We start from the raw sequence: 12,556 nt of genomic DNA, 5'->3' as shown, positions 1-12,556 counted from the left end.
CACAAGATTATTCTTACGTAATATAGCACATTTTCTTTCTTTTCTTCTTTCTTAGAAAAAAGTTATTAAAAAAGAATAAAAAAAATTATTTTGAGCTTTCGGAAAAGTTTTATAGAATTTTTTATGTAGAATTGCCCACCTAAATCCTGACGCGTAATTTCCGGACACCCTGTATAGACTATAGAATAAATTTGTTCATTGAAATTTCGAATGGCTCAACAGATTCCTACTTTTTTCCCGCCTTCAATTGGCTTAATAAATTAAGTAAATAAAAGGTGTCGCCACGGGAATCATCTCTCAATTAAATTCAATAAACGTAGAGAGGGGTCTGGGACTGGCAACAAACTGGCTTCGCCGGAACGCTTACTATGCGCGCATCAGTGTGCGCCGTAGTGTTCGCGTTGTCTAGATTCTTTGTACCATTCCTCGCATACCACAAACAGACAAACTCTTCGTTATAACGGACTAAAATCCGTCCTAATTAGCGTGAAATCCGCCGTAGTGCCCCCAGATTTTGATTTTGGTAAGTACCCGATCGTATTAATGCGTATTTCATACAGTGCCCGATGTATTTCTGCGTAAATATCGGCCGAAAGTGTTGTAATGTGTCGATAATTCCAACAATACTTTACATACTTGTCGTGCTTGCTGTTCCCAACTTCTGACGAGGAACAACAGACAACATCGGCGCGATTCGTGTGAGCACTTCAATTTCCGAATATTGTTGTCGCGCTCGAATTTGTTTACGGTTTTTTTTTTCGGTGGTTTATGTCGAAAATTCGCGGTTCGTTTTTGTCATTTTCGCTTGAGTCCGACCTTCCATAACCAATGAATCATTCTAGTGATAGAATGTGTGATTTTTACTAGTTTACGTTCTGTAAATATAGTGGTGTAGTGGATATTATTGTGAAAAAGATACTTGTAAAAGTTTACATATTTAAAATGACTCATAAGGGTAATTTCTTGTGAAGTGTAAACATAGGACCTAATTGTAAAAAAGACTTTTCGGAATTACCTGGACTTGAAACTGGAGTACTTATGATAGGTATTCTTGAATCAGGAATTTTCAAGCTGCAATTAGTCTGTACGTAGTTAAAAATTAGTTATTGTGATTTCATTTACAAAAATTAGATATATTTTACGCATTAAATCTGTTTAAATTACATAAAAAGCTTATAAATATTGCTGATGGCAAAACACCGATTTCCTGCCCCTTATAATCTGGACATCTCATTATTATTACATGTTTAGTAATAGCTCTCGTTATTAAAAAACTAAATGAAACACCCTGTACATTACATTAAGTGTGACTTAATTAAGTTTTTTTATTTCAGAAATATGCAGAAGTGATTTTTACCTTGTGTCTTTTGAAGTGATTGGTAGAAGTGATTATTTTTGCATGAAGATAAACATTCATTGTATCCTTTTGTATTTTAATAAACTTGGTCCTCTTTAGTCCTTATAAATTGTTATTATATTATATATACATTAAATATATAAGAAAATACGATATTTTATTTAAACACATTATACAAACCACCCTTATACATTATTTACATGAAGTAAATAAAAAAAAAATATTTTGACATAACAGTGACAGGTGACATTTTATATTTGACGGGTGGGGAGTCTAATATCTTTGCTGTGTTGCCATATATAGATCGATTTTTATACCTAGCACCTGTACTAATTGTATACTTTTATATTTGTCATACTTTTATTAAGCACTTTTTGACAGCATTTAATAATTGCATCATAATAATTTTATTTTAATTATATGGAAAAAATGTTAACATTGGCAACGGCGTAATAACATATTCTTTTTTGTAAATATAGTGGTGTAATAAGTAATATTGTGAGAAGTTACTTGCAAAAGTTTACGTTGTGTTTACATTTAAAATTACACATGACATTTGTGACGTGTAAACATATTCCAAAAATGATAAAAATAATTCCAATACTCAAAATATCTAAATATCTGTGATAACTTAAATTAAGAGTTCTCAAGCTAATTAGTTAATAAGCAGGTTGACGTAACAATGACAAATGACATTTCAAACAATTAATGGTGGGGATTCTGAAACATATTGTTGCAGCATTGCCACATCGCTGCCCTAGTATTACATAGTCTTATGTTACAAATTACCAATTTTGAGAAAATCAATATTAAAAAAAAGCATTTTAAATCTACTTACATTTGAGTGCCTTTTAAGTTCTTTTAATTTTTGATGATTCTTATAGCTAAAAGGTATATGGAATAAAACGAAAATCTGCAGATTTTTGGTTTTTTATTGGTTTTATTTATTTAAACGAAAAAACATAGGACTCCGTAATTTTTACGAAATTTAAAAAAAATTAGATATTGGTAACGTAGAACTTTGTACCTTCAACTTAAATGAAATAAACTCGAATTCTTAAGGTTTAAAAGAATGCACTAAAACTCAAAAGAAATGAAAAAGCATTAAACATATCAAAAACTTATACCTAATATTTTATTTTTTGTTTGTGCTTACTCTACTAAAAATGGTCTCATAATAAGCTACGTCATTTTTTGGCATCCAGTTAAACATAGATTTTAAAGCATCTACTTTGTTTTGTGCAAGTGTTACTACAGAATCATTCTTTCTCAGTGTTTCGGGAATATCTTCACTAAGACTTTCTGCGGTTACATGGCATTGACGGCGACGACCATTTCTTAATCTTAAACTTAAAGATTTATATTCAGCATCAGAAAAGGAGACCTGATCGTTTATTTGATAAAACGGTTGTTTGTTAAATTCTAAACCAACCACCTTTAAAAATGGAACAGATTTATAATTCAATTTAGCGAAATAGTGATTAAAATCGAAATAATCTTGTTCCCTTATTTGAAGAATGGTATACGGTTTTCTGGAATTAACTTTAAGAAGTATCCTAATTAAAGAAATGGGAGATGAATGTTCAGATTTACGTAAAGTGCGCTCAATTGAGCTATGAACCGAATCGACTTCCTGGACGCACGAGTGACCTGGTACGGAAAATTTCATTGTAATCTTCTTTAAACTCGAGCTGACTTGTAAAAGATGAGCAATAGCATAACTCATCAAGCTATTACGATTTTGTGGGACGCAGCTATCGCTCCACAAAATTAATTCTTCTATTAGAGGATAATCCTCTGTAATCCTTTTAAGAATTTTGTAGACAGCGCTTGCGATGTCATTACCAGAACGGCTACGAATAGCTTCCGAGCAATCTGCACAATAAACTTTTTGGTCCACTGAAAGATGTGCAGTCAAGTTGTAAGAGTTAAGTTTGGACTTATAAAAGAAGTTTTTTACGCCACCCTTTGGACAAGTTAAAACATTTTCTAAGTCAAAATTTAAAATTGGTATGCCACTTTCTCTGTCTTTTTTTCTCCTCTCTCATAAGATTTTTTTCATTAATATGCTTATCAAATTCTTCTCTCTTTTCGTCAGTTAACGTATTTTCTTTTTTATTTAATTCAACTTCGACACACAGATCACATAAATCTTTTATTGGTTTATTAAAAGAGTAATTAAACTCGGTGCAGAAAATTTCACGATATTTGTGAAATTTCACGGGAATTAGACCTTTTCCTGCTATATATTCTTCGTATAGGTTATACATTTTTTAATGGACAGGTCACCTTTTAGGTATTTTCTTTTGGTTTCTGCCCGGCAATAATGACTCTCTATTACTGGAAACATTTTAATATGTTTTTTTTACCAGATTTATCGACTCTTCAGGAATACACTTGTTTTTATGTTGTCCCTGTGTAATTTTATTGAGTGTGTGGGAACTCGTTGCATGATTATGGACGGTATATATGGGTTTTTGGCTTATACCTAGTTTTCCACAGTAAAAATCTTTGCAGACCTGTATTCTATTATTATTTGGCATATGAATTTCTTTCGATCTTCGATCAGTCTCCGTTCTTTCTGTTTTTTCTAAAGTAATTGAGAAAATTATGGAGCAACAGATATTGGACTATCTAAAGAATAATAATTTGATTCCTGAATATCAATCTGGCTTCCGTAAAGGGTATAGCTGTGCCACCGCGTTGACTCAAATGTCTGATGATATATTTAGAGTCCTTGATAATAGTCAAGCAACCGTATTAATTTTACTAGATTTTACTAAAGCTTTCGATATGGTTAATCATCAGATACTTTTATCAATTTTGCATTATGTGGGATTTTGTGAGTCGGCTGTAACTTTAATATCTTCTTTTTTGTCAGATCGTAAACAGCGGGTGATTTTGAATGATAATGAATCGGGGTTTCTAGACGTAGTCAGCGGTGTTCCGCAGGGTAGCATTTTGGCATATTACTCTACACACTTTACACATCTCAGATAACAAAGAAGATAACATATTGTAAACATCATAACTACGCGGACGACACCCAGATCTATTTCTCTTTTAAAGATACTGATGTTTGGCAGGCTAATATAAAAATTAATGAAGACCTTAACAATTTATTTATAGAAACGCAAAAGTTACTTTTAAAGTTAATCCCACTAAGTCCACAGTCATTCTTTTTTGTAGTGATAATAAACGAACAAATATTTTAAATAATTTGCAACTGACAACATAACTTTTAATTGACAACATAACTTTTAAAAATTCTGCTAAGAATCTTGGACTTTTAATGGATTACAAACTAAGATTTAAGGATCATGTTACTCTTAAAATGAAAAGTGGGTACTCCGCACTAAAAATTATTTTTTCGCAAAGGAATTACCTAAATTTGCCTATAAGAAAAATGCTTTGTGAAACATTGGTACTATCCCAATTAAATTTTTGTGACACCATCTATGGCCCTTGCCCTTCTGACTCATATAGAATACAAAAACTTCAGAATTCCTGTCTTAGGTTTGTATATGGCATAAGCAGGAGAGAACATATTTCACATAAGCTAAAGGTTGCGGGGTGGTTAAATATGTACAATCGTAGAGTGTTGCATCTTATTTGCTTCTTTTTCAAAATTCTTAAGTCAAGGATTCCTTCATATTTACATCGAAAAGTTAGATATCGGACTGACGTGCACAACTTGAATATTAGAAGAAAACAATTATTAATTATTCCTTCACACAATAAAGAATTTTTTAAGAGATCATTTTCTTACTTAATAGCACATTATACTAACAAATATTGTATAAATGATTATACCATGTCAGAAAAAACTTTTAAAATGAAAACTAAACTAATTCTAATAAATCAATAACAAATTACTCACTTAAGTATTTATAATAAAAAATTGTTTTTTATTTTTATTTTTAAATTATAAAATCGAATTATTTATATGTGCCAAGCTTTTCCTTGTCCAATTCCAGTTCCTTTTCCTATGCTCTCCTTATCCCATCAGTATGCTTTTTATTCGTGTTGTATTAACTTTCTTCTTTTTTCTTTAACTGGGAAAATGCTTTTGTTTATTATTTATAAGTGTCATTTATAATTTATAAATATTAAATATCTATAAGGCCTCAACAGAATTCAGGGAATCTCGCAGGGGTTGTTCCCTGGAAGTCTGAAAAAATGGCCTATTTTAGTCACCTTCTGGAATTTTATTTGTATTTGTATAAAATTTAAGTTCTATAGATATTTTTTAATTGTTTCAATACACATTAAATGTGCTCTTTGTAAAGAACGAACTATTCAATATGTGATATGCATTTGGTTTATAACAGAATTGTAATTTTTTATTTTTCTGGTGATTAATAAAAGTCTTATTATTATTATTATTATTATTATTTAAAATAAAATATATATTTTTTCTTGAATTTTCCGAATTTTTTCCCTTTCCTCTTCTTTCAACTGTACTCTTGGTCGTCGTATTTAATATAAACATTCTCTTTCGTTGGCAGCTAGCTTATAATAGTTTGAAAAAATTTCTTTTCTATCGTCTTCACCTATTTTTGTAGCACACTTAAAGTAACATCTATTCAAACAATCTTTTTTGTTACAATGTTTCTAGCAGGACGAAGCTTTTTTCTTGATGACACGTATTCCAGTCCCCTATCATATTTTTCTTTTCGAATATTTTGTGCCCAGGATTTCAAGTTCCTAGTTCTTTTACGTGAGAGCTTTTTTTTAGTTTTTTGCACCACTATATCGGGCTCTATATCTTCATTTTCAACAAGGTGTTGTACGGGGTTTTCGACTACGTGATTATTGGGCCGATGTAGGGGATCATCCACTAGATACTCCCTCGGGGTTTCTAAGGAGCTTTGTATGGGAGGTTCTATGGAAACTTCGTCAGGGTGGTCTATGGAATGTTCTAGGGAGCGGTCCTGGGAATAGTCCGTAAAATGTGCCTTAGGGTTAAGTTGGGTTGGGAATAACTGCCGATCTACTGCACTGTAAGGTTATTTACAAATTTAATAATGATGATACCACGGCCTTAAAAATAATAAGTAAGAGCAAAAAGTTACCTGGAAATTTTCTCTTACTTGCCAATGCTTTTATTGTTTAAACCCTCATTAAACTTAGGCTCAGAGTCCGAAGTCTCCGGTTGACAAGGAATATCAATTTTCTTACCCCGTATTGTAATGCTAAAAATATTAGAATACGTGTTCTTGGAACTATAAAAAAAATTGTCTTACACCTACCTTATGTGTTTTTTAGACTTCTTTTGAGGTGGTTTATATTCTGCATCTTTGTCAGAATCATAATCATCACAAATATCAGATCCCTCATTACTGCTATTCATTTTTCATGTTAAAAAAATACAAAAACATACACGACGTTACTCCGCAAAATATAAATAATACTGAAAAACCTAACCTTAAAAATACAAAATCACACGAATAACACCAAAAATTTAGACTTACAAGGGTGTATGTTGCAACATAGTACCTTGTTATACTCAAACACCAAAAAAAAATTTAAAAAATGAGTATATAGTTCAACATAGTACTATGTTACTGAATTTTGAAATTTTTAGGACATACACCTTTGGTTTTTTTATGATTCTGAGATTACTGTTTGCTTAATTTTAGTTTTAAAAGGTTCTATGTATACCTTATTACACATAGAACTGTGTTATTCCAAAATCTAAAAATTTCCAAATTTGTTACATACACCCTTGTAATACTAGGGCAGCGACATGTTAATAGGAAATTTTTATTCATCCTATTTGTCAAATTTTAGGCAATCATTATTAAGAATTAAGTTAAAATTAAGAAATTATTTATAGGGAATTTACACTAATTTGTTTATACAAAAACAGCTCTAAAATAAAAACTTCACTTCCGTCAAGTGGGCAACGGCGATATTATAACTTACAACTTACAACCATCTATAGAAATTCATTCAAGGGAAATTCAAGTAGTATGTTCAATCGCAACACACTTTATTGATAAATGATGTAAAAAAAAATGATTTTGTCATAGTATAATGGCGGCAAAGTTAATTCAATTTTAAATTGAAAAGCTGAAACTATAATAATTTGTTCAAACATATCACTAATTTGTTTAAACAGCAAAATTCACAAAAAACGCTTCTAAAACACTAATTTCAGTTACAAAATCAAAAGTCAAATCGGCAACAACGAAAATTTGTGTAATAAAGACTTTACGGCGGTGTTGCCAATGGGCCCACAATTTTTAAAAACCAACTTTTTTTTTAAGAATGTTCAAAACGATTTTTTACCATATTTTATGAAATGTCTATCTGAACTATGTCAAAAATTATATGAAAATAACTTCAATAAAATAAAATGTATGCTTCTAGCGAATATTTGCATAGACAATAGCTCGTAAATCAGTATATATTATGTTCATTCAGAATACACTCAAGGGCGTCGCCAGCCGCTAAGCAAAGGAGGGGCAGCATGAAAGAACTAAAGACAAAAAACAAAAATTTTAATTAAAAAAAATAAAAACCGATCAAAATATTTACATGAAAATCAATTGAAACATAATCTTCTAGGGTTCTTTGCGAATTCGTTAGTCACTTTGTAAACAAAATCGTCCAAGTTTTTAAAAATGTGTTGCCTGTGTACACTCATCATAGCGAGGCCATTGAGTCGAGTTTCAGACATGGTGCTCCTCAACCAGGTTTTGATTCTCCTAAGGCTACTAAATGACCTTTCAACTGTACAAGTCGTACAAGGTAATGCAACAAGGATCTGTAAAGCCTTCTTAATTTCAGGAAAGAAATCATCAGTTTCCTTGAGGATGTCTACAACACTCATTTTGACCAATTCTGGTTTTTCTTCCCATATTTTTTTCCAAAGCTCTATCTCATTTTGGATATTTGTAACACCGTAAAAATTTTTAAATTCCTCGCAAGCCTCTTCAAGTTCTTCCAAAGAAATGTTTTTCATTTGCGCAGGATGTAGTTTTGACAAAGTAAATTATGGTCTATTTTCTTCAGAAAACCTTATTTCTAGGGAATTTATAATTGAGTCCAAATAACGAATTGTTATGGACCGCACGTTTACTGTTGGTTCTAAAAGAGCGGAATATTTGGCTATCAATCCAAGGCTAAAAATAAACGAAACGTTGGAAGCTGCAGCATGGAGCTGTTATGCATGTTTCCTTGTCGCAATATTGCCATCTCGAGACAGGGTTTCTAGTGCCTGCATTATATCACAAAAGTTCTCTTTAAAAACTCTGATGCTCTTGTATTTCTCGCTTCACCTTGTTTCGCAGCAGTATTAATTTTCTTCCTAGAACCGATTCACGAAAAAATATAATTATATCTTTGATGGCCCCAACTGTATTTCGGATCTCCGGCAGAGCATTCAGATCATTGATTACCAGGTTGAGTTTGTGTGACGAGCAATGGAAAAATAATGCTTTCTTGTATTTTTTACGCAAAATAGACTGAACGCCACCTTCTTTTCCAGACATCGTGGAACAACCATCGAATCTCAAACCAACGCATTTATCTGGATCGAGATCCTCTTTCGTCAGGAATTCGTTTATTGCCGTGGCAATCGATTTAGCGTCCAAGGCTGTAAGCTCAGCAAATCCGAGGAATACTTCTTCAATGTTGCTGGTTTCCTCATCAAAATATCTTATGCCAACTGAGAGCTGATCCTTTCCAAAGATATCCGCTGTTTCGTCTGCTAAAATGCTATATGCTTGCGATATCTTCACATTTTTGATGCAATCGGCCTTAACAACATCTCCACAAATACTGATAATCTCATTCTGGATGTCAACCGATCGATAACTTGCATTTTTCTTTCCATGCTCAAGATGGTTTTTTAAAATAGTGTCTCCTGCGTCAATTCGCATCCTATACAGCCCTTCCAGAATTCCATCACCATAGCTTGCCCCCTTAATGCTAGGTCGTGGGATCCGCAAAACGCAATGCAGGAAATAATCGATCTTATAATTTTCCTGTTTTTTTCAAGACTTTCCTGAGAGTATTTGTTAATTTGCACATCTACTGGCACATTATCAAGAAAAGATTTAGTTGCTTCCAATGCCGTCTTATGAAAGTGAGTATCTGCGTGTTTTCTGCAGTATTCATGAACATCTTTGAACTTACAAAACGGCCTTATAATGAACGAACCTAAAACACCTCTAACGAAGCTCAGATTGGGTGGAAATAGTGTACAGAATTTACAGAAGGCTCCTTTTTGTTGGCGGGAGTATGCTAGCCATGGTGAGTACATTTCCAACCAGGAATGATTGAATTTTCTTTTCAGATACTGGGCGTCTTTGGCAAAGTCGTACGTTTTCCGTAGTATATGTAGGTTCTTGGCTCAAAGTGAGCGTAATCGTTTCAATTTGCTTTTCACTTGCGAGCGCTTCGAGCCCCCGAAATGTCAATATGTATAGGTATAGTAAAGCCTTATCTTAGATTGAAGTTACCTAATAGCCTAATTATTAACTGAAATTAGAAATTAATAAGTGATAAGTTACGAAATATACGTTTTCAAAAGTAAAGTTTCAATTAGCCGGATGACTGGTTTAGCGTTAACCTCTAGGTCTCTAGGGGGGGGCGGCTGCCCCCCCTGTCCCTCTCTGGCGACGCCCTTGAACACACTTTAGGTGTTCACAAATAGTGTAAAAAAATGGGATTGTCATAGTATAATTGCCCCTTGCAAATGTAATGTTAAATGGAAAAGTTTTCACATAAATAACTTGTTCACAGATAAACAGCATAATTTACAAAAAATTTCTTAAAACACTAATTTCAGTTACAAAATCAAAAGTCAAATTGGCAACATCGATAAATGGTGTCATTTATTTTGACAGAAATTCATTCATTAATATTCGAAACGAAAACTCGAAAAGGCTGTTATAAAATTGCGTAAAAATTGTAGGCAGTGTTGCCAACGTGCCTACAATTTGCGTAGTATGCAAAAATTGTATTAAATGACAATAATTTCACTAAAATAAAATGTATGATTCTGGCAGATATTTACATGGACATCACCCTGAGTTTTATTTCAGTAAACCGCTCAATTAAAACTATACAAACTCCAAAGTTCAAGGGGTTGGGATAGCTTAAAGGGTGTACGTAAAATTACGTAAAAATCGGACCTTATTCTTAGTTTGAGGGAATAGGATTGCTAAGATAAAAACTTATTTTTGTCATTTTATTACCTTTTCTACTTTTTATAGTTTTAGATGTGCGTGGTTGCTCAGCAAATCCCACGTCACCAACGATTTCATTCGCTGTAAACCGCTTTCCATATGTACACAATACATCTAAGGCCCGGTTGTACAAGCAGTGGTTCAATTTAAGTTATACTAAACTGCAGTTCTTCGTTGAACGTAGTTCAGAGGTTCGTGTGTTGTTCCAGTACAAGTTTAGTTAAACTAGGTTCTATTTAAAGTATGCAATGGCTACATAAAAAAGAAGAAAAAGAAAAGAAGAATCTAACCTATTCATTAAAATTAATTTATTTATTTACTTTTTATTTATATATTTACTTTGTTTTTTGTCTGTTGCCGATTATAAGTATTTTTTGAACACAAACAATACCGTAAATTCCGAAATGTTGTTTGTTTAAAAGTGTTTTGTGCCACCTTGCTGCTTGCTAAACCGTTTGGGTCTGCTTATCTGACATGGAGAAAAAAATTAGGGCAAGCAATTTCTCTGTCAGAGAAGAAAATGGTCTTATTAATTTAGTAAAGAAATACAAGGAAAGCATAGAATACAAGGAAAGCGGAGAGCTCCTTAGAACTATTACATTTCTAAAAAATAAGTATGAGAATATAAAAAAAAGGACCAAACAAAAATTTATAACAATAACTGCAAGCGAGAGTGATACAAGACAGAACTAACATCAAAATATGACACTGAAGTTTTTTTAACTTGTTTTAAATCATTTTCAATCTTAATATTGTAAAATTTCTAGAACCAATTGTTATTCAGATTGAAAACAAAAATGCTGACGATATTCTATCTAAGATTTAAAAGTATTTTTAAAGTCTATAAATAGTGTAATTATTGAACTAATACAAATCATCATACTTGTGCGTAACAGATGAAATTTGTTCAGAAATTCTATCTACTATGAATCTTACAGCTTGCTTTTCCAACCTAAATCTAGCCTTAAATTCTTTATCATTCCAAATGATCCAGTCTATCCCTGTACACCTGTGATGATCTAGGGTATACAATTTTATTTACTAATTCCAGAAAATTTTCGTCATCCGTAATATCTTCCCAAATAGGATCCATTTTTATATTTATGGTTTGTAAACTAAATCTAGGGTACCTAGTAACTAATAAATTAGCACCTTACCAAACACAATAATTATTGAAAGGCGGCTGTATTTACATAAATAAAAAATATCAAAATCATATAGTAAATACTAATTTAATCTCAAAAATTAGCTTGAACTCCCTTTGAACGCTCCAAATTGGATGTTCAAGATGAACCGCAGGTTATCGTTTGAACCAACCTTGTACAACGGATTAATTCCGCTGAACCGGAGATCTTTATGAACTGTTGTTGAACGCCCATTGTACAACCGGGCCTTACATTCATAACATTTTAAATTAGGTTTACAAATTAACTGTACGCCACTGTTTCCCTATCCCCTGAAATTAAGACGTTAAAGACATTTATTTTAATGGTAATAAAGCCCGTTCTAGACCATCCCAAACCTTGGCAAAATCTTAAAACAAAAAAGCACAATATAACACCCGTTTCTAAAATAGCTTAATACTTGTCCGAATATTTATTTACGGTATAGTGTGTTGCTGTGTCTGCTCTCACTCGCACACGTCTAATATAAAAGACTTCTGCAACAGAAACAAAACGAACGAGGTTTGTTGATAGTTCCAGGCTATTTCGGAGGCCATTTATCAGCGCGGGACTCGACGGGAAAATTTCCATGAAGTCCCGTTTATTCCAGGATACGGATTTTAGTCCTAATGTTTTATTAACTAAGAGTGGACCTGTAAGTTTATCACTTAAGTAATAATTTATTCGGTAATGATCTTAAAATAATAATTTCACGTAATTGTAACTGCCAAAAAATTACAACAAAAATACTCCAAAATGTTGACATATTGACGGTATCATTAAACCTAATTCTATAGTAAATAAACTACTTTTTCGCTTTCTATTCTGTCTCTTCT

At 32.4% G+C, this 12,556-nt stretch overlaps 1 protein-coding gene across 7 annotated transcripts in view; it reads left to right on the top strand.

Moving 5' to 3' along the window:
- Positions 1 to 357: 357 nt before the first annotated feature.
- LOC126736849 (transcriptional enhancer factor TEF-1) overlaps positions 358 to 12,556 on the top strand; it is a 166,326-nt gene continuing 154,127 nt past the window's right edge. For 4 of the 7 annotated variants that reach the window (XM_050441408.1, XM_050441402.1, XM_050441401.1 and 1 more), the window contains exon 1: positions 358 to 523. The gene's annotated coding sequence lies outside the window, so the exon portion shown is untranslated. Of the gene's footprint in view, positions 524 to 688; positions 1,085 to 12,556 lie in introns of those variants that run through there. The other 3 variants (XM_050441410.1, XM_050441409.1, XM_050441403.1) reach the window with 2 other exon arrangements.

The sequence above is a fragment of the Anthonomus grandis genome, chromosome 5, assembly GCF_022605725.1.
Source record: "Anthonomus grandis grandis chromosome 5, icAntGran1.3, whole genome shotgun sequence".
Classification (NCBI taxonomy): domain Eukaryota; kingdom Metazoa; phylum Arthropoda; class Insecta; order Coleoptera; family Curculionidae; genus Anthonomus; species Anthonomus grandis.
This window is presented reverse-complemented; position numbering and strand designations above follow the sequence as displayed.